The sequence below is a fragment of the Diabrotica virgifera genome, chromosome 8 (assembly GCF_917563875.1).
Source record: "Diabrotica virgifera virgifera chromosome 8, PGI_DIABVI_V3a".
Taxonomy (NCBI): domain Eukaryota; kingdom Metazoa; phylum Arthropoda; class Insecta; order Coleoptera; family Chrysomelidae; genus Diabrotica; species Diabrotica virgifera.
This window is the reverse complement of record NC_065450.1, coordinates 59,844,901-59,866,061: the sequence shown is the minus strand read 5'-3', so window position 1 is coordinate 59,866,061 and position 21,161 is coordinate 59,844,901. Positions and strand designations below refer to the sequence as shown.

Below are 21,161 nucleotides of genomic sequence, written 5' to 3'. Positions count from 1 at the left end.
ACACCATTCTTCAAAAATATTACTAACTAATTGAGCCATACATAATTGTAAAAAAAAATTAATTATTCGTGCTTTATTGTTAAACTAAGTATTTATTTTATTGTTTTCATTATATTATTTATTCTACGTATCATATTTACTAACGGTAGGGAAGCAAAGTATGCTAAATGTGCAGTCACTCGAGCGCTTTGGAGACCTATTGGGTTGTAAAGAGTAGGCCCTAAAACCAAAAAAAGTTAAGTAACATTTTCCATTTTAGTGGGCGCTTGCCATTTTTTAATTTAATTTTCCATTTCCAACAATCGTTTTTTCTGATTATAACGTCATCTATGCATAATTCGAAAAAATGTTTCGAATAAAAGTTACTTATTTTTTCGTAAGGAATTCAAATCTGCAATAAAAAATGGGGGCTCCTCTAAGATTTTAAAGTAACCCCCCACCCCACCTCCGTGGGGGGTCGTGTTTGGTGCCACTCGATAGATTTTTTAAAAATATTAAATAAGTGTATTTTACAGTTTTTCGATCTGATGTTCATTACGCGAAATATCGCGGGATTCGTATTTAAAATATTAAATTTACCCACCACCCCTCTCCGTGGGAAATCGTGTTTGGTATCATTCGATAGATTTTTAAAAAATACTGAGCACATATTTTTTAGTTTTTCGATCCGTCACTCATTTCGCGAAATATTCGCTTTTTTCTTGTGAAACTTTTGGACTCGCCCATTTCCTTACGCCCGGCTCAAATCGTCAGATTTTTTAAATATACACTCTTTTGTATGTACTTAATTTACCTTATCTTAATCTGACAATTTCGAGTTTTTTTAAGGATATATTTTTTTTTCGGGCCCCCCTTAACGAACTCCCCTGTGTTAAGAGCCAATATATGGTAGAGGTACATCTGCGGGGTACCAGGTTTCTCCCCATATGATAATCTGACGCGCTCGAATAACTGCAAAAAAAACGTACCTATCTATTTATTGTATTATATTATATTGTATTATGTTGCTATTTATGTTATTTACGTTCTTCTTCTTCTTGTGCCACTCCTATCGGAGATTGAGGCATCATCAAGGCTACCCTGACTTTGTTTACAGCTGACCTAAAAAGTTCATTAGTGGTGCAGCCAAACCACTCTCTCAAATTCCGCATCCACGACATTCTTCTACGGCCTGGATTCCGTTTTACTTCTATTTTTCCTTGCATTATATTTTGAAGTAATGCGTATTTATGACCTCTCATCAGGTGACCCAAATACTCGAGTTTTCTTCGTTTTATCGTTAATAAAATTTCTGGGTCTCTTCCTATCCTTCGTATTCAAGATTTGTGATTCTTTCAACCCAACTTATCTTCAGCATTCGACGGTAGCACCACATCTCGTAACTTTCAATATTTTTTATGTTGTTCTGTTTGAGAGTCCAGGCCTCTACACCGTATAATAGCGTGTTAAATACGTAGCCACTTAGCATTCTTAATCGTAGAGGGATGCTTGTATCTCTGTTGCAGAAGAATTTTCTCATCTTTATGAAGGTGGCCCTGGCAATTTCGATACGTCTTTTTATTTCATTGTTTTGGTCTCCAGTTTCGTTTATTAAAGTTCCCAAGTATTTATAACTTGATACTTTTTCAATTTGAATGCCGTTTATACTAATATGTGCTGGTTGTGTCATGATTTTACTGAAGACCATATACTTGGTTTTTTTGATATTAATGTTTATGCCATAATTGTTGCAAGCAATATTTATGTTTGTAAGTAATCGTTGTAATTCTTCTACTGTTCTTGCAACTAGTACAGTGTCGTCTGCGTATCGAATATTATTTATAACCTCTCCATTATTAACATATACATTAAATAGCAGTGGTGACAAAATGCATCCCTGTCTTACTCCTTTACGTATTTCTATTGCTTTTGATATCTCGTTTTCTATTTTGATTCCAATATAAGTTGAGAATTATTCGCAGATCTTTATTATCTATGTCTTTTCTTTCAAGAATGTCTCTTAGCCTATCGTGGCGTACTCTGTCAAACGCTTTTTCAAAATCGATAAAACATGCATGTACTTCTTGATTAACGTCTAGGCATCTTTGTGTAAGAACATTCAAACCGAAGAGAGCTTCTCGAGTACCTAGTCCTTTTCTGAACCCCATCTGTGTATTACTAATATCTGACTCCAACTTTTGATAAACTCGGTTGTGGATGATTTTTAGAAATATCTTTAGTAGATGGCTCATTAAAGATATTGTTCGATGTTCTGAACATTCTTTTGCATTGGATTTCTTTGGCAGTGTAACGAATGTAGACAGCAGCCACTCTTGAGGTATAATACCAGTATTGTATACTGTGTTAAATAAGTGCAATATTATACCTATTGATTCATCATTCAAGAGCTTTAGTAATTCAGTAGGAACCTCATCGGGTCCATTTGCCTTTCCAGTTTTGGAATTTCTAAGTGCCATTTCTACTTCACATTTTAGGATTTCAGGTCCCGTTTCACCATTTACCTTGTCAATGTTATTTCTGTTGTCCTCAACTATTTACGTTACTATTTACGTTAGTATGTTATTATTTATTATTTTATATCCTATTTACCGAAACAGGTGTATCCACACCTCTCGGAGACCTTCGGGTTAATTTATTCACTTTATATGTAAATATCTAAAAAGATTGTACCTATTATTGTTGAATAAATTATTATTATTCGAAGAGACACCGTTCTCAGAATTCGTTAATCTTCAGAGACTTTTATGGGCTGGTCATGTAATAAGAATGGAGACTGAAATATTGCCGAAAATTGCCCTAGATAGTAAAATTCACGACGCAATATCGAAAGGAAGACTACGGAAAAGGTAAGCAGATGAATTGGCAGCTGACGCGCAAAATTTGCTAGACGTTAGAACTTAGAGAAAATTGGCGGGTCCGATATAGTTGTAGGCACAGTTTGGAGGTGGCCCAGGCTCGATTTAGGCTCTAGCGCCTTTGACGAGAGAAAGAGAGGGAAAGTTGAACACATGTTTAAAAGTCACTGGAGTATAAATTCGTTCAAACATTGAAGATATTTAGGAAGGTATCCTACATGCATTGCCTTCTTTTTCCAAGTTGGTTTTCAGGTTCCGTATTAAGGTACAGGCAAAACAGATTTTCGGATAGTTTATCCCTTAACTACACAATTAAGTACCAGTTTTTGTTGCTATTTACCTATGCCTTTCTCTGTGGGATTTTTTGTTCAAGGACTTACTTAAATTCTCATAATTTATTCAATCATCTTTCTTTTTTGTCTTTCTTTCTTTTAGAGCTTGTTTTAGACATAATATACAGAGTGTACTTATTATGTACTTATGTATGGAGCCTCAATTAACTCGGAAACGGTTTGCACGATTTTTATAGATTTTGGGTGGTAAGGGTCTTCTAATGCCGCCAACATACCATCGTAGTAATTAGAATGTTGTCAAATCTTCCATTTTTCTGGAAATCTAATGAACTTTCTTATTTCAAATTCCTCAATTCCCTCAATTTTCTCGTTTCCGACATAATCAAGGCTTTCTATACATAAAACTCACTTTGTATAGCAAGTAAGAAAACGAAGATATATACGAACACAACATATGGTATAAATTAATATTAATAGAAGAAAAAATGAACGATAATTGTGCTACAAGAACAATTATTTAGTTGGAAATAGGTAGTGGGAGTATTGGCTTTCTATTACCTAAGAAATATTCCAGCCACAAATTTATATTAAAAGATTTTAAACAAGTAAAAGAAAAAGAAGAAGAAAGACGACTCCGAACTCGAGCTATTATCCGTTTTTGTTCGAGAAGAAACAACTACGCAATTTTTAAGAATACTTAACCAAGTTCGATAAATACGTAACGAATTAAAGTATTGAATAAATATGACACAAAAGCCTGCAGTAAAAGATTTACACAGCCAACCTTCAAAACAAGATGTAATTATTATGCTCCTGCGACAGTGGGTTGACTCCAAGCATCAAGTGTTTCTAAATAATTGTCCCTCTAAATAGGCCCATTGTAGATTAGTTGCCATTCGTGTTAACTCGCTAATTATCTTTTCATCCCTTGTGTTTATAGCTTCTCCCAATCTTAACTCCTTATAAAATTGACAGAGGTTTTCCAGGCTGTTTAACTGGCGGGTTGTAGGTTCCTTGCTCAATTTAAATAAAAACGAGGCATATCTAATATTCTAATGAAAGATAATGCATGAATTATTTTTAAGAAAATTGTTTTTTCATCAACTTTTTCCTCGCTAATCTTTTGAAAACGATTTCCGGAGTGAAAATCGAAATGGAAATGAAAATTGAAGACCTTGGGACCAGAAGGTTACATGCCACCAAACAATATTTTGGAGAAAACATAATTTTAAACTTATTTTCAAATACTGAAATCCAATTTTTACATTTTTCTCGGAAGCGTAAGGTCCACAATCGTTTTATTTAATAATTTTTTGAAAATGTTAGGCTTATCCCCTTTTGTATAAAAAAATTATATTCTAAAAAATGAACATAAAATGAAACAATAAAATAATTCAGTTGTGAATTGAAGAGCTGGGGGCAATAATGGACCTAAACCACATTTTTTGACAGTTGAAGATTTTAATAAAACTGGCTCTGTAACAATGGTCTCAAGCCACCAGCGAAGTTTTACGGCTATTGGGCAACCACCTTGCGCAACGTCACCAGGCAACGACCTTGTTGCCGACTTGCAAAATCATGGAAAATTTTTAAGCAAGAACGTCATAAGCCACAGTAAAATCAACAAGGCGACACGTGATCGAAGAGTGTTGAAAGAAAAACAATTATTTTATAAGGAAACAAACAGTAGTTCAGGTTCGGATTTTGACTCTGACGATCCTGTAAAGTATAGAGAATATTCTCCGCATACGAGTTCCAGTGAAAGTGATGAATCTTCTCCAAAAAAGGTAAGTAAACATTTTAGTGGCTTGAGACCTTTTTGCTGTAGGATATGTGGCTTGTGTCTTAATAAGTTATAATAACATTAAATTTACTTTTTTAGTAGAACTTAAAACTGTTTTAATTTTTTTTATTGATAAATAGCCATTAACACTAATATTCTATTTAAATTCGTTTGTCAATAACACGTTTTAAGACCAAAAAAGTATTTTATTGAGTAGGTGGCTTGGGCCCTTCTTGGTTCGATAGCGAACACCCAAATTCCATATTCATTAAACACACCCTAAATGGAGCGTTTGATGAAGTAAATGTTGATAAGAGGGTTGTAAAGTTTGGTGACAACAAAAAGCTTAAAAAATATATATTATGTATGGAGGACCAATAGTACTGAGCATAAAAAAATCAGGATATAAAGAAACTTTTACAATATATTCCTCTCATAAACCAGCAGTTTTATCTCAGTATTATTGGAATAAGTACAAGTAACATTGAGCAAGACTATAACGAAGTTGATGAAGCAGAGGAAGTAGACAGGGATGATGAAACCGATTTTTTTTAATAAAAAATAATATTGTAGGTATATTCTTGATTTTAGAGTGATTCATTTTGTTATTTTCAAAAAGGTCATAAGCCACATTTATTTGTTTATTAAATTTTTTCCTAAAAAATGCAGTTTCATTTTGTATCTTTCTTTGAAAAAATATATTTAATAATTTATTATGCATGTAAGGAATTAAGGTAAACACTATCAAATATAAAAATATGATTTCAGGATTTTGTCAAAAACTTTAAACGTGATTTACTCAAAACTTTTCAAATTTGGCTTAGGTCCCTTATTGCCCCGACCTCTTCAATTTGTCTTTGTCATATTTGCTTTCATTTAAAAACGTATCTTGGTCACCGTGTTCAGAATCAAACTCAGAAAACTCTATTTTCCGTTTACATGCACGAGAATGTTCCGCCGCCATGTTGGTTACTACTGTGGTTTGTCTCCTTTTGTTGCAATATAAAGTAATGGTGACACTACGAGACTTACTATAGCGGCACCATCTATGAGAAAACAGCTGAAATTGTCTGTTTGGGACATTAATATGGCCTTAAAGTGCGCGATTTCTACTTTAACTCATTTTTGACGAAATTGTGGCTTGTCCCCTTCTGGTCCCAAGGTCTTTAATTGCCATTACAACCAAACTGTGGCTAATCCCATATACAGGGTGTCCAGAAACTCTACCGGCAAACGAAGACAGGAGATACCTCAGATAATTTTAAGACATTTTAAATCAATTCATCTTGTCCAAAAATGCTTCCTAAGCGAGCTAGAGCTCTTTGAAGATAGCATCTTGTAATTAGTTTTTCTCTAATACCTCTAGAACGCTTCGATTCTATTCTCTTCTTATTCTATTAAAAAAACATTAAAAAAAACCATTTAGAAAAACGAAAACTGGTACGTTTATTTATATTCCAGAGATTAATCGATTTCAATAATTGCGGTTATATATCATATGCATCCGTTTTGGGTAGGTCAACGGTTATTTTATCGCATAATTTGTTTGTCTTTAATTTTTAAGCATCTTTGACTCTAGATTATTAAATTATGAGGTATTTTAGTACTAAAAGTTACTTTTGCTGTAACTTGGCAAAATACACATGCACCGTTATTTTTTTATTTTTTTTTTTCAATTTTTTTTTCAAATTCCAAAAACGAAATATTTTCAAACCGATTTTTCTAAAAAACGGTGTGTCCTACCGAATTAAATTAACAGTACCTTTTAATACCACTATACCTCACAATTTAATAATCCAGTATCAAAAATGCTGAAAAGTTTAAGATAAAAAAGTTAAGTGATAAAATAACTGTTGTCCTATGCCCTATCCAAACGGACGCCTATGACCGGTACTAGAAATTCGCAATAGGTGGAATCGCTTTATCTCTGGAAGGTAAATATGCGTACCAATTTTCGTTTTTCTAAATAGAAGCTTTCTGGAGGTATTTAACAAAATACCTATTACAAGACGCCATCTTCAAAGAGCTCTGGCTCCCTTAGGAAGGAAACATTTTCAGACTAGATGAATCGAGTTAAAATGTCTTAAAATTATCTGAGGAATCTCCTGTCTTCGTTTGCCGGTAGAGTTTCTGGACACCCTGTATACATAACATTTTTTTTATCTTGTTTTTATATTTGGAATAACACATATTGAAAAAACGATTAAAGAAAAAAGTTTCCTTCAAGCCGGATTTGAACCAGAGACCTATGGATATCTCATTTGTAACATTCAACTACAGTCCACCGCTCTACCAACTGAGCTATCGAAGGTTTAATGTAACATTAAAAATGATTTTTGAAAAAAAAATGGCAACTGCACTTTATTATTTTTACAGGCACAGGTAAAAAAAAAGAATGGACAGGTGATACAGTTTGGTCACTAAACTTAAATTCAGAAAATGATGCAAATTGTTGGAATTAGTCAATTAAGCCCTAAGCTAACAGCAAAGCCACTTGAAAATTACTTAAATTAAGAAAACAACGTTATTTTTATTTTTACAGTGGACTGGAGACTCAAGAGGCAAGCCACATAATGAATGAATGATTTATAAAAAAAGACTCCTTCGAGCCGGATTTGAACCAGCGACCTATGGATATCTCTTTTGTAACATTCAACTACAGTCCACCGCTCTACCAACTGAGCTATCGAAGGTGTAAGGTAACATTAGAAATGCTTTTTGGAAAAAAAATGGCAACTACAGTTTATAATTTTTATCATGGAATTAAAGTCGAATAAGCATAGGACAGGTAAAAAATAAGAATGTAAAAAGCAGATCAAAGCAATAATTTTATGAAGGATACAGTCTGGTCACTAAATTTAAATTCAGAAAATAATGTAAACTATTGGAATTAGTCAATTAAGCACTAAGCTAACAGCCAAGCCACTTGAAAATCAATTGAGTTCAGAAAACTCAACGTAACTTTTACAGTTAGTGGAGACTCAAGAGGCGGGACACAAATGAATGAACAATTTAGTAAAAAGTTCTCCTTCGAGCCGGATTTGAACCAGCGACCTATGGATATCTCTTTTGTAACATTCAACTACAGTCCACCGCTCTATCAACTGAGTTATCGAAGGTGTAAGGTAACATTAGAAATGCTTTTTGAAAACAAAATGGTAACTACACTTTATCATTTTTATTATGGAATAAAAATGGAATAAACATCGGACAGCTAAAAAAAAAAAGAAGTAAAAAGCAGATCAAAACAATAATTTTAGGGATGATGCATACAGTCTGGTCACTAAAATTAAATTCAAAAAATGGTGCAAACTATTGAAATTAGTTAATTAACCCCTAAGCTAACACCAAAGCCACTTGAAATTTAATTAAATTAAGAAAACACAACATTATTTTTACACTGGGCTGGAGACTCAAGAGGCAAGACACACAATGAATGAATGATTTATTAAAAAGGCTCTTTCGAGCCGGATTTGAACCAGAGACCTATGGATACCTCTTGTATAACATTCAACTACAGTCCACCGCTCTACCAACTGAGCTATAGAAGGTTTACTGTGACTTAAAAATACTTTTTCGAAAAAAAATTGGTAACAACACTAACAACGGTTTATAATTTTTATCTTGGAAAGAAAACGGAATAAAAATTCGACGATTAAAAAAAGAAAAATCTAAAAAGCAGATCAAGACAAAAATTTTATGGAAGATTCAGTTTCGTCACTAAAGTTTAATTCAAAAGATGGTGCAATCTATTGTAACTAATCATCTAAGCACCAATCTAACAACAAAACCCCTTGAAAATGAAGTAAATTAAGACATCATAGTGTTACTCATAGAGAGAACTGGAGAATAAGGCAGCAAGATACACAAGGAATGAATGATTTACTAATAAAAAAAGACTCCTTCGAGCCAGATTTGAACCAGCGACCTATGGATATATATCTCTTTTGTAACATTCAACTACAGTCCACCGCTCTACCAACTGAGCTATCGAAGGTTAAATATAACACTAAAATTGCTTTTTGCAAAAAAATTGGCAACTACAGTTTATAATTTTTATCATGTAATGAAAATGGAACACATATAGGACCGGTAAAGAATAAGAATGAATAAGAATTATAAAAAGCAGATCAAATCAACAATTTTATGGAGGATATATTCTGGTCACTAAATTTAACTTAAAAAAATGGTGCAAACTATTAAAACTAGTCAAATAAGCACTAAGCTAATAACAAAGTCACTTGAAATTTAATTAAATTAAGAAAACACAGCGATATTTTTACAGCGGACTGGAGACTCAAGAGGCAGGACACAGAATCAATGAACGATTTACTTAAAAAGACTCCTTCGAGCCGGATTTGAACCAGCGACCTATGGATATCTCTTGTATAACATTCAACTACAGTCCACCGCTCTACCAACTGAGCTATCGAAGGCTTAATGTAACAATGAAAATGCTTTTTGGGAAAAAACTTGGCAACTACAGATTATCATTTTTATCATTCAATGAAAAAAGGGTAGGCTTATCGTTCCATCTTATTCAAAAAGTCGAAAAATTTATGTATATGTATACGCATACCTACTTTGTAAAATTGTAAACAATAACAAAACAAACAGAAACTCTTTAAAAAATGTTATTATCTATTAGTAGATTTTCTGTTTTGAATATATTTTTTTTCTTTCTTTTTTTTTCCGGGACATTAGTAACTACTTAGATAAAGTTAAATAGGCGGGTTGTGAGATAAAATTGAAAAATATGAAATATTTAGTTAGGGCACTTTTTTTAGTTATTAAAACTTTTTTAAATAATCTTTTGGGCAAAACTGAACTGTGTAATCTGGGAAGAGGTAATTTGACCTACATTGGTGCGGGGAGAGGAGCTATTATGGGATATGGCTAATTATTTGGGCACTCGACAGTTGGAAAATAATAACGACGATTTTTTAATAAGCAATTTGAGTAATTTTTCAGTAGGCCATTTAAATGTACGATCTTTAAATACTGGTTTTGACGAGTTTACAAACTATATGATGGAATTGGACATTGACATGTTGGGGTTGACTGAGACTTGGCTAAACTCCGACATGCCAAGTTTCACCTACAGACTTCCGGGATATAGGTTTGTAAGAAAGGACAGATTAGCAAGAGGGGGTGGCGTTGCACTTTATATTAAAAATAATATAAAATTTTCTTTGATTAATTTAAACTTTCCCTTTTTTGAACACATTGCCATAGAATTCACTGTAAAAAATATAAACTATATACTTATTAATATTTACAGGCCACCTTCTGTAAGCGAATCTGTTTTTCTAGACCAGTTTGAGGATTTACTGGGTTATGTAACCGTTGCACATAAGAACATTATTATTGTCGGCGATTTAAATATCAACTTTTTAAGTAATACAACATATCCAAACAGACTAAAAAACTTGTTACAAACTTTACAATTTGATCAACATATTAAAGAGCCCACGAGGTTTAATTTTACAAATAACACATCTAGTTTAATCGATATAATTATTACTAGTCAAAACATACAATGCATAAAATCAGGATCATTGGCAATATCTCAATGTGTGACGGATCATAACCTGGTCTATACAATACTGAATCTACCTAAAATAACCTGCCACAAAAAAACTGTAACGTACAGAGACTACAGTAACATCATTGATGATTTATTAATGGAAGAAGGAAGAATGCTTGATTGGCGGCAGCTTTTCGTGACTGATAGTATTGAAGAAAAAGTGGAGATTTTCACGTCTCACATAAATAAAATTTTAAATAAGCATGCTCCAGTGAAAACCAGGAAAATTTCCGAAAAACCTTATTTGCCATGGATAACTACCAACATAAAGCAGTTGATTAAGCTTAGAGATAAAGCACATAAAAAATATATGAGAACAAAAACGGAAGGGTCTCTACAGTACTACAGACAATTGAGGAATTTTACCAAACATGCTATAATACGGGAAAAAATCACATTTTTTAATACATTTGGACAGAGTAAAGGGAAGGAATTTTGGAAAACAGCAAAAAAACTCAATCTTACTTATAACGAAAATCAATTCTATATACCAGATAATCTTAACAATGCGACAAATATACACAACTTTTTTTCAGAAATCGATAACAAAAACAACACAGTTTCTACAGATTTGATAGAATTTTATAAAAGCAACAGGCTTACAGACAACACTGACGAGTTTAATTTTACACTATTGGACAGGGAAAATTTAAATAAAATCGTCTCCAAAATATCGTCTAATGCAGCTGGTGATGATGGGTTAACAATAAAAGATATAAAATTATGCTACCCTTTTTGTGCAGATGCATTATTGAATATAATTAATTCGTGTATTTTGAATTCATTCTATCCATCTGGCTGGAAAAAAGCTATAATTAAACCATTACCTAAAATACCTGAACCAAAGGAGCTGAAAGATCTGAGACCAATAAGTATACTTCCTGTCTTATCTAAAATTTTTGAAAAGCACTTATATAATCAAATTGAGTCATTTGTTGAAATTAACAAAATAATACCTGATTGCCAGTCGGGTTTCCGGAAAAATTTTAGTACCACTACAACACTTGTCAGCATTTTGAATGACATCAGAGAAAATGAAGAAAAACAAAATAGTACTTGCATGACCCTTTTGGATTTTAGTAAAGCATTTGATACTATTGGTCACGAGATGCTGTTGGCCAAACTTCATTACTTTGGCTTTTCCAACAGTGCAGTCAATCTCATGCAAAACCTGCTGACGAATAGATTTAGTTGTGTTCTTGTTAAAAAAGACTCAAGTGTTGATAAGTCAGAATTTAAATTAGTTAAAAATGGCGTCCCACAAGGTTCGGTAATTTCACCTCTGTTATTTTCCATTTATGTTGCTGACATGAAAAATGGCATTAAATTCTGCAAATTTAAGCAGTTTGCTGATGACTCCCAGTTAAAAATACCTATAAATAGACACACTATAATAGACACTCAAAATAAATTAAATGCGGACCTTAAATGTATATCTTCATATGCAGAAAATCACAATTTACAATTAAATGCATCCAAATCGCAAATAATAATTATAAATAAAAATAAAAATGCCAGAGAGCTTATCGAAAATACATTACAAATTAACATTAATAACAATCCAATCCCCATTGTAAAACATGCAAAAAATTTGGGTATTATCTTTGATAATGAACTTTCTTTCCAAAAACATGTAAAGAAAAAGTTAACTGCAGGATATCTCAGATTAAAAAATTTATATAAAATAAAAAAATACTTAACATCTAAACAAAAATATTATCTTTGCAATACTATTGTCTTGTCCCTGTTTGATTATGGTGACGTTGTTTATGGCGACTCTATATCTTGGTTACTTAAAAAGTCAATCCAAAAAATCCAAAATAGTTGTGTAAGATTTTCATATAGAATTCCGTATAATCGCCATATAACACCTTACCTTAATCAACATAACATCCTTAAAATGGTTTATCGAAGGAGGCAACATATGTATAATTTTATATACAAAATTGTTAAGACTGGGAAACCTCCATATTTAAAGGAAAAATTTTCAGATTTGTCTAGAATACATACTACACGGAACACTGGAACATTTCTTCTTCCGCGTCACAGAACTGCGGCTTTCCAAAAATCATTTTCTTATCTAGCTGTCAAAATGTGGAACGGGCTGTCAAAAAGAACAAAAAACTTGTCTCTGGTTAAATTTAGAAAGTATATAAGAAACATGTTATTACAAGAACAACTTAACTAAATTAAATTATTCACAACTATTTTTCTACCATCTATCCAGCTGTCGAGAATCTGCACACTGTCCGGCTTCTCGTCCTTGGCACTTTTTCGTTGGGTCTAGAAGTTATATTATAAATATTATCGTATTTGATTTGTTAATGCCCTTCTCCTTCAACACAGTTCAGTTTTGGTTTAGTTTATTAATTTTTTCTTTTGTCTTATATTAAATATTACTTCTCATTGGGGTCTTTTCGCAAAGGTCTACCTTTGTGGTGGACTTTTTGTAATCGGTTTTATAATCGTGAGAAGATCCTTTTTTGTCTAAAAACGTTTTGTATATTCTCTGTTGTATATTGTAATATTCTGTTTTTTTGGCAAAATAAACTTTTTTGTATTGTATTGTATTGTATTGTATTGAAAATGGAATAAACATAGGACAGCTGAAAATACAAAAGAATGTAAAAAGCAGATCAAAACAATAATTTTAAAGAGGATACACTCTGATCACTTAATTTTTCTTCAGAAAATGGTAACACTACATGGTTTACTATTAGAATCAATTAAGTAAACACAAAGGTAATAAAAAGGCACTTGAAAATGAAGTAAATTAAGAGAACAAAGCGTTATTTTTATTTATCCAGTGGACTGGATAGTCAAGAGATGGTTTACTAAAAACGTCTTCTTCGAGCCGGATTTGAACCAGCGACCTATCGACATCTCTTTTGTAACATTCAACTACAGTCCACCGCTCTACCAACTGAGGTATCGAAGGTTGGATGTAACATTAGAAATGCTTTTTGAAAAAAAATGGCAACTGCAGTTTATAATATTTATCATGGAATGAAAATGGAATAAACATAGGACTGCTAAAAAAAGAATGTAGGTAATAAGCAGATCAAACAATAATTTTATGGATGATGCAGCCTGGTCACTAAATTTAAATTAAGAAAATAATGCAAACTATTCGAATTGGTCAATTAAGCACTAAGCTGACAGCAAAGCCACTTGAAAATTAATTAAATTAACGAAACTCAACGTTATTTTTACAGTATACTGGAGACACACAAGATAGAGAACACAAAATTGATGAGCAATTTACTAAAAAAGACTCCTTCGAGCCGGATTTGAACCAGCGACCTATGGATATCTCTTTTGTAACATTCAACTACAGTCCACCGCTCTACCAACTGAGCTATCGAAGGGTTAATGTAACATTAAAAATGCTTATTGGAAAAAATCTTAGATTAACGAAACCGGTTAATTCGTCTTAAGTCTTCGGTTAAGTCGTCTTCGTTAATCTAAGGAAAAAATTGGCAACTACAGTTTATAATTTTTATCGTGGAATGAAAATGGAATAAACATAGGAGAGTTAAAAAAAGAATGTAAAAGAAGATTGAAACAACAATTTTATGAATGATACAGTCTGGTCACTAAAATTAAATTCACAAATTGGTGCAAACTATTGAAAGTAATCAATTAAGCCCTAAGCTGACATCAAAGTCACTTGAAATTTAATTAAATTAAGAAAACACATTGTTATTTTTAGAGTGGACTGGAGACTCAAGGGGCAAGACACACAATAAATGAATTATTTACTAAAAAGGACTCCTTCGAGCCGGATTTGAACCAGCGACCTATGGATATCTCTTTTGTAATATTCAACTACAGTCCACCGCTCTACCAACTGAGCTATCGAAGGTTTAATGTAACATTAAAAATGCTTTTTCGAAATAAAGTGGCAACTACAATTATTTAAGTATCATTTTTATCATGTAATGAAAATGAAAGTAAAAAATAAGAATGTAAATAGCAAATCAAAACAATACTTTTATAAAGGATACAGTCTGGTCACTAAATTTAAATTCAGAAAATAATGTAAACTATTTTAATTAGTCAATTAAGCCCTAAGCTAACAGCAAAGCCCCTTGAAAATTAATTAAGTTAAGAAAACGTTATTTTTACAGTTACTGGAGACTCAAGAGGCGGGACACTCAATGAAGGAATGATTTAATAAAAAAGGACTCCTTCGAGCCGGATTTGAACCAGCGACCTATGGATATCTCTTGTGTAACATTCAACTACAGTCCACCGCTCTACCAACTGAGCTATCGAAGGTTTAATGTAGCAATAAAAATGCTTTTGGGAAAAATTGCCAACACTATAGTTTATAATTTTTATCTTAGGTGGAAAATGGAATAAACATTGTTCTGAAGCTACTTCCTTGTGGCATCTTATAGAATTCTTCATTATATTTGGGAAATAAGCCACAATTTCAGTTCTAAATTAAATTTATTTCAAATTTCGTGTTCCACTTCGAAAATCGTTATCAACAATTTGTTATTTCAAGACTTTATTGTTTTCTTTAATTTTTTTGATCGGTGATTAAATTAATTTATTTAAAATAAATAAATGTTTGATTTCGCATTTGTTAGTTTTTTGAAATTTGCTTGAAATAAGTAGAAAAAATATAAATATTGAACTGTAGTTGATAAAAAAATATTAGATGATTCTATATAAGGTTGGTTGTGTGTTGTAGGTGTAGGTACCTATATCTAATATTACTGGTATTGTAAAATGACCATAGTTGCCGAGGTACTGTACTGTATGTAAATAAATAAATAAAAATATCTCATTTCAAATAATTCATTTAAAAATAAAATTACCGCCGGTACTAATAACTAAACATATTTAAGCATTAAACTTTCAACCTTCGATAGCTCAGTTGGTAGAGCGGTGGACTGTAGTGGAATCAATAACGTAGTCATCCATAGGTCGCTGGTTCAAATCCGGCTCGAAGGAGATTTTTTTCTTAAAAATTGTTTACAATAAAATATTTACCTATAAAAAATGCTGACTATAATTATAAAATAATTATTATTAAAGAATATGTAGGAGCTGTAAATTAATAATGCCAGTTATTAATATATTAATTATATTTATATACGAGTAGATAATATAACCGATGAAAAATACAGCTTTTTTCATGTTTCTTATTTTTTTTTGTTTTTCACTTTTATTCGCAAAAAATAATCCGTGATAAAATTTATAACCTTCGATAGCTCAGTTGGTAGAGCGGTGGACTGTAGTTGAATGTTATACAAGAGATATCCATAGGTCGCTGGTTCAAATCCGGCTCGAAGGAGTCCTTTTTATTAAATCCTTTATTCATTGTATGTCCTGTCTCTTGAGTCTCCAATGCACTGTATAAATAACGCTGTATTTTCATAATTTACTTAATTGTCAAGTGCCGCTGGTTCAAATCCGGCTCGAAGGAGTCCTTTTTATTAAATCCTTTATTCATTGTATGTCCTGTCTCTTGAGTCTCCAATGCACTGTATAAATAACGCTGTATTTTCATAATTTACTTAATTGTCAAGTGCACTGTACTGCACTAATTTTTTAAGTAAAATTTAGGACCAGACTGTGCCTTCCATAAAATGTTGTCTTTATCCCGCTTTTTTATTTTTCTATTCGCCGTATTTTATTGAATTTTCATTTCAAGATCAAAATTATAAACTGTTGATAGTGTTGTTGCCATTTTTTTTCCAAAAAGCATTTTTTCTGTTACATTACACCTTCGATAGCTCAGTTGGTAGAGCGGTGGACTGTAGTTGAATGTTACAAAAGAGATATCCATAGGTCGCTGGTTCAAATCCGGCTCGAAGGAGTACTTTTTATTAAATCCTTCATTAATTGCATGTCCTGTCTCTGGAGTCTCCAATGCACTGTATAGGTAAAGCTGTATTTTGTTAATTTATTTAATTTTGAAGTGTCTTTGTTGCTAGCTTTGACTAATTCCAGTATCACTAATTTTTTAAGTAAAATTTAGGACCAGACAGTGCCCTCCATAAAATGTTGTCTTTATTCCGCTTTTTTATTTTTTTATTCGCCGTATTTTATTCCATTTTCATTCCAAGATCAAAATATTATAAACTGTTGATAGTGTTGTTGCGAATTTTTTCCCTAAAAGCTTTTTATTTGTTACATTACACCTTCGATAGCTCAGTTGGTAGAGCGGTGGACTGTAGTTGAATGTTACAAAAGAGATATCCATAGGTCGCTGGTTCAAATCCGGCTCGAAGGAGTCCTTTTTATTAAATCCTTCATTAATTGCATGTCCTGTCTCTGGACTCTTCAATGCACTGTATAAGTAAAGCTGCATTTTGTTAATTTATTTAATTTTGAAGTGTCTTTGTTGCTAGCTTTGTGATTAATCGACTAATTCCAGTATTACTAATTTATGAAGTAAAATTTAGGACCAGACTGTGCCCTCCATAAAATGTTGTCTTTATTCCGCTTTTTTTATTTTCTTATTCGCCGTAATTTTATTCCATTTTCATTCCAAGATCAAAATTATAAACTGTTGATAGTGTTGTTGCCAATTTTTTTCCCAAAAAGCATTTTCAATGTTACATTAACCCTTGGATAGCTCAGTTGGTAGAGCGGTGGACTAGTTGAATGTTACAAAAGAGATATCCATAGGTCGCTGGTTCAAATCCGGTTTGAAGGAGTCTGTTTTACTAAATCGTTCATTCATTGGTCTTTTGAGTTTCCAGTGCATTGTATAAATAACTCTGTATTTTCTTAACTCATTTAATTTTCGAGGGTTTTTTGTTAGCTTGGTGTTTAGTGATTTATTCCAATAGATTGCTCTATTTTCTTAATTAAAAGATAGTGACCAGACTCTATCCTCCATAAAATTATTGTTTTGATCTGCTTTTTACTTTTGTATTTTTTTACACTCCTGTGTTTATCCCATTTTCATTCCAAGTCAAAAATCATAAACAGTTCTTCTTCTTCTTTAGGTGCCGTGTCTGTATTCAGACGTTGGCCGTCATCATGTTTACAATTTCTTGAAATCTCTCTCTATCGGCTGCTGCGCGAAATAATTCTTCTACTGTGCAGCCACACCATTGTCTAATATTACGCAGCCATGAAAGTTTCTTTCGACCAATCCATCTCTTTCCCTCCACTTTTCCTTGTATTATAAGGCGAAGCAGATGGTATTTAGGTCCTCTAATTATATGGCCGAAGTATTCTGTTTTTCTCCTCTTTATTATGCTTATGAGCAGACGTTCTGAATTCAGCATTTGAAGAACATCTTCATTGGAAGTGTGCGAAACCCACGATATCTTTAGGATTCGTCGATAGCACCACAATTCGAATGCTTCTATTCTGTTTAGCATTGTGGTTTTTAACGTCCATGTCTCACAACCATACAATAGGATAGACCACAGATAACATTTCATAAACAGTTAGTGTTACCAATTTTTTTCGAAAAAGCATTTTTAATGTTACATTAAACCTTCGATAGCTCAGTTGGTAGAGCGGTGGACTGTAGTTGAATGTTACAAAAGATATCCATAGGTCGCTGGTTCAAATCCGGCTCGAAGGAGTCTGTTTTACTAAATCGTTCATTCATTGGTATCCTGTCTTTTGAGTCTCCAGTGCATTGTATAAATAACTCTGTGTTTTCTTAATTCCCTTAATTTTCGAGGGTTTTTTTGTTAGCTTGGTGTTTAGTTGATTTATTTCAATAGATTGCACAACTTCCCGAATTAAAATGTAGTAACTAGACTGTATACTCAATAAAATTATTGTTTTGATCTGCTTTTTTACTTTTCTATTTTTTTACCCACCGTACATTTTTTTAAATTTCATTCCAAGATAAAAATCATGAACTGATAATGTTGTTGGCAATTTTTTTTCGTTCAATCATTTTTACTGTTACATTAAACCTTTGATAGCTCAGTGGTAGAGCGGTGGACTGTAGTTGAATGTTACACAAGAGATATCCATAGGTCGCTGGTTCAAATCCGGCTAGAAGTTTTTTTAGTAAATCGTTCATTCACGGAGTGTCCTGCCTCTTATTTATCCTTTGTACTGTATAATTAATGCTGTGTTTCCATTATTTTGCACCATCTTCTGAATTCAATTTATGTATCCAGGCTATAGGAAATTAACTAGTCAGAGTAGAGGCTCATCTAGAGGCAGAGGAATAGATAAAGCTACTGTAGTCGAGCTTAGATCGGATGATAGCTTCTTAATAAAGTAGTTTCATTGGCACATCAAAACATCTAATTTTAGTTACAGTTATTGTGGTTTCTTCAGAAAAACTATAAAATATTCCTTCCAAAAGATGCCACAAGAGAATAGTTTCAAATTTATATTGAATTTAATAATCTTCATTTTAGAGTATTTTCATAAACATTTTTTATAATATTTGCTATAATTAGTTGCTTGGAAAATTATTTAGTATTATTTTTTCAAATATTTTGTTTTATTATTCTTAGTATTAAATTTAACATATAACCTTACTTAAAAATTTTATTTTTAATATTAATTTATAAGATAATATGTATAATTTTGTTTATTTATATTTTAACTATTAAAATCTACCTGCCTATTTTGAAATTCTCACAAATTGGCACGATCATAATAATTATTGTTGTTGTGTGTACACTTGTCCTAAAAGCACACAATCTTTCATTTAAAATATCAAATTCTAAGGACACTTTTGTGTAGAAAGTATGAGATGAAAGTATGAGGTGTAAAGTACCCATAGTCTAATTTATTACTGTACGTGATGATCTAAATACAAAAGGAATACCACCCTGGTTGAATTCCACCCCCATGGCCGAAAGACGCTAATTTTGAATGTTCTTTGAAAAAACACTTTTTCAAAAACTTTATAACACTCAGAATAAAACTTTTATTTTCACTAGCAAAGATTTTAGTTAACAATTCAAAAAAATTAAAATCAGACTTTTACTGTAACTTAATCAGACTCAAAATATATCCATTTGACTGAAATACAGGTGGTTTTTACATGCTCTTTCATAATATGTATTTACAAATGCTATTTCAAATGCGCAATTAGTTTTGTAAGAGTCCAGAATGTTCAATGCTGACAGGTGGTAGCGTCTTGTTGAATTTGCGTGGTAGAATATACTGGAACTTAGTGCTCCTTGTACTATAACTCGCTCAAGCAAAAGTTCATTAAGCAAAAACAGATCTTTACAATACATCCTGACGGAAACATCGTGCCTTAGCCGTCGTGATATCAATCGACGCGCGCCCCACCTATCTGGTATCTACCAGTTAGGAGCAGCATTTTCAATCCAGCTGGATTTTTGCAAAATTTGCCTGAATCCTGCTGGATCCAGCGCGGATCAAGTAAAATGTGGAATCAAAATATAAACACGATTTTAATGTTTTTTTTTTGTCTGTATGCTAAATTCCTAAACAACAGAAATATGAATTATTAGTTTTATGAAAGTGATACCTTAAAAACATAGGCCTTACCTACTTCGCACAGAACTGCACATATAGCCGGTTGCGGAGAAAGCCCTTCCGGCCTCTGTGCTGGTCGGTTTTAAGGTCATCAAATAGTTATAGACCATTGACAAACGATCGCCTTTCACTCCTTAAGGCTCATAAACCGCTATATCCTTTTCCAAAATCTTTTCGTAATCTTTTTGAGAATCATTTTTTTGGCTAAAAATGTTATCTCTTTCTCGTTTCAATTCAATCTCAAGTTCTGGTTCCAAAGTAAAATTCACGGGCTCTGGATTAGTTCTTATCTTCTTAGGGTCCATCTTCTTCTATTATCTCTTGCACTGGTTCCACAGTTACTTGTTTATTTATACGAATCAACAAATTTTTCATCTCTTGTCGCATTGCATTCTTTTTCGGCATTCGGAAGTAACCAGTATTGTTTAGCCCTTCCTCCAAGGGCGGATCCAGGGAGGGGGCCATGGGGGCCATGGCCCCCTGCGAGAATTTAAAAAATATAAATTTAAATATTTTCAGTTCAAATGCTTTTAGTTTCAAACACATGTATATGTACAAAATAGGAGATAAATATGTTGTATGGACTAGATTTGAACAAAAGCAGTAACGAAAGCTTCAAGAATGAGATAGGATATTTTGCAAATCAAAATGTTGATAATTTTACAAAGTCTCAATTTTTGGAACGACCTTGGCAGCCATCAAAATCGTATCAATTTCCATATTCTGTATATACGTAGAAAAGAAATGAAGCATTACTTGGGTCACCAGCACTTAGAACAAAGGAGTTTATTGGTACTTTCGCACAGTCAAAGTCAAAAAAGATTGTTTATCAAGATTGTGTTTTATTTTTCTAACGAAAAACATGGTCACAATAAAGGGATGACAGCTCAAAGTCTTGTCACGAAACCTTTAACATGTTTAGCCAAACTCATCGTCAAAGACGGACCAATACAAACCCATGAAAAAACATCATACCACAAGGAGTGCGTTCAGGTTGGGCTGGATTTTCTATAAAGTTATCGCAATCTGCAAAAGTCAGTCATTAACCAGATATACTCTCAGAGGTCTAAATAGGTACAAGAAAATAGAGAAAGACTACGACTAACAGTAGAGTCTATAGTGTTCTTAAGTCGACAAAATACTCCTCTAAGAGGCTATCGTGATGATAGCCTTCTGCTTCGGGA

General features: G+C 32.6%; 16 non-coding genes across 16 annotated transcripts; 7 read left to right on the top strand and 9 right to left on the bottom strand.

Moving 5' to 3' along the window:
• Positions 1-7,149: 7,149 nt before the first annotated feature.
• Positions 7,150-7,242, bottom strand: Trnay-gua (transfer RNA tyrosine (anticodon GUA)). The gene is made up of 2 exons: positions 7,206-7,242; positions 7,150-7,185 (listed from the first exon to the last, which is right to left on the bottom strand). It is a non-coding gene; the product is annotated as a tRNA-Tyr (tRNA).
• A 289-nt stretch (positions 7,243-7,531) lies between these two features.
• Trnay-gua (transfer RNA tyrosine (anticodon GUA)) lies at positions 7,532-7,624 on the bottom strand. The gene is made up of 2 exons: positions 7,588-7,624; positions 7,532-7,567 (listed from the first exon to the last, which is right to left on the bottom strand). It is a non-coding gene; the product is annotated as a tRNA-Tyr (tRNA).
• A 333-nt stretch (positions 7,625-7,957) lies between these two features.
• Trnay-gua (transfer RNA tyrosine (anticodon GUA)) lies at positions 7,958-8,050 on the bottom strand. Its single transcript has 2 exons — positions 8,014-8,050; positions 7,958-7,993 (listed from the first exon to the last, which is right to left on the bottom strand). It is a non-coding gene; the product is annotated as a tRNA-Tyr (tRNA).
• A 339-nt stretch (positions 8,051-8,389) lies between these two features.
• On the bottom strand, positions 8,390-8,482 carry Trnay-gua (transfer RNA tyrosine (anticodon GUA)). Its single transcript has 2 exons — positions 8,446-8,482; positions 8,390-8,425 (listed from the first exon to the last, which is right to left on the bottom strand). It is a non-coding gene; the product is annotated as a tRNA-Tyr (tRNA).
• A 349-nt stretch (positions 8,483-8,831) lies between these two features.
• Trnay-gua (transfer RNA tyrosine (anticodon GUA)) lies at positions 8,832-8,928 on the bottom strand. Its single transcript has 2 exons — positions 8,892-8,928; positions 8,832-8,867 (listed from the first exon to the last, which is right to left on the bottom strand). It is a non-coding gene; the product is annotated as a tRNA-Tyr (tRNA).
• Positions 8,929-9,274: 346 nt separating this feature from the next.
• Positions 9,275-9,367, bottom strand: Trnay-gua (transfer RNA tyrosine (anticodon GUA)). Its single transcript has 2 exons — positions 9,331-9,367; positions 9,275-9,310 (listed from the first exon to the last, which is right to left on the bottom strand). It is a non-coding gene; the product is annotated as a tRNA-Tyr (tRNA).
• Positions 9,368-13,793: 4,426 nt separating this feature from the next.
• On the bottom strand, positions 13,794-13,886 carry Trnay-gua (transfer RNA tyrosine (anticodon GUA)). The gene is made up of 2 exons: positions 13,850-13,886; positions 13,794-13,829 (listed from the first exon to the last, which is right to left on the bottom strand). It is a non-coding gene; the product is annotated as a tRNA-Tyr (tRNA).
• A 404-nt stretch (positions 13,887-14,290) lies between these two features.
• On the bottom strand, positions 14,291-14,383 carry Trnay-gua (transfer RNA tyrosine (anticodon GUA)). The gene is made up of 2 exons: positions 14,347-14,383; positions 14,291-14,326 (listed from the first exon to the last, which is right to left on the bottom strand). It is a non-coding gene; the product is annotated as a tRNA-Tyr (tRNA).
• Positions 14,384-14,706: 323 nt separating this feature from the next.
• Trnay-gua (transfer RNA tyrosine (anticodon GUA)) lies at positions 14,707-14,799 on the bottom strand. Its single transcript has 2 exons — positions 14,763-14,799; positions 14,707-14,742 (listed from the first exon to the last, which is right to left on the bottom strand). It is a non-coding gene; the product is annotated as a tRNA-Tyr (tRNA).
• A 592-nt stretch (positions 14,800-15,391) lies between these two features.
• On the top strand, positions 15,392-15,483 carry Trnay-gua (transfer RNA tyrosine (anticodon GUA)). The gene is given in 2 exon segments: positions 15,392-15,428; positions 15,448-15,483. It is a non-coding gene; the product is annotated as a tRNA-Tyr (tRNA).
• Positions 15,484-15,733: 250 nt separating this feature from the next.
• On the top strand, positions 15,734-15,826 carry Trnay-gua (transfer RNA tyrosine (anticodon GUA)). Its single transcript has 2 exons — positions 15,734-15,770; positions 15,791-15,826. It is a non-coding gene; the product is annotated as a tRNA-Tyr (tRNA).
• Positions 15,827-16,258: 432 nt separating this feature from the next.
• Trnay-gua (transfer RNA tyrosine (anticodon GUA)) lies at positions 16,259-16,351 on the top strand. The gene is made up of 2 exons: positions 16,259-16,295; positions 16,316-16,351. It is a non-coding gene; the product is annotated as a tRNA-Tyr (tRNA).
• Positions 16,352-16,675: 324 nt separating this feature from the next.
• Positions 16,676-16,768, top strand: Trnay-gua (transfer RNA tyrosine (anticodon GUA)). Its single transcript has 2 exons — positions 16,676-16,712; positions 16,733-16,768. It is a non-coding gene; the product is annotated as a tRNA-Tyr (tRNA).
• Positions 16,769-17,103: 335 nt separating this feature from the next.
• Trnat-agu (transfer RNA threonine (anticodon AGU)) lies at positions 17,104-17,194 on the top strand. The gene is given in 2 exon segments: positions 17,104-17,140; positions 17,159-17,194. It is a non-coding gene; the product is annotated as a tRNA-Thr (tRNA).
• A 794-nt stretch (positions 17,195-17,988) lies between these two features.
• Trnay-gua (transfer RNA tyrosine (anticodon GUA)) lies at positions 17,989-18,079 on the top strand. Its single transcript is given in 2 exon segments — positions 17,989-18,025; positions 18,044-18,079. It is a non-coding gene; the product is annotated as a tRNA-Tyr (tRNA).
• Positions 18,080-18,426: 347 nt separating this feature from the next.
• Positions 18,427-18,513, top strand: Trnay-gua (transfer RNA tyrosine (anticodon GUA)). Its single transcript has 2 exons — positions 18,427-18,457; positions 18,478-18,513. It is a non-coding gene; the product is annotated as a tRNA-Tyr (tRNA).
• Positions 18,514-21,161: the final 2,648 nt, after the last annotated feature.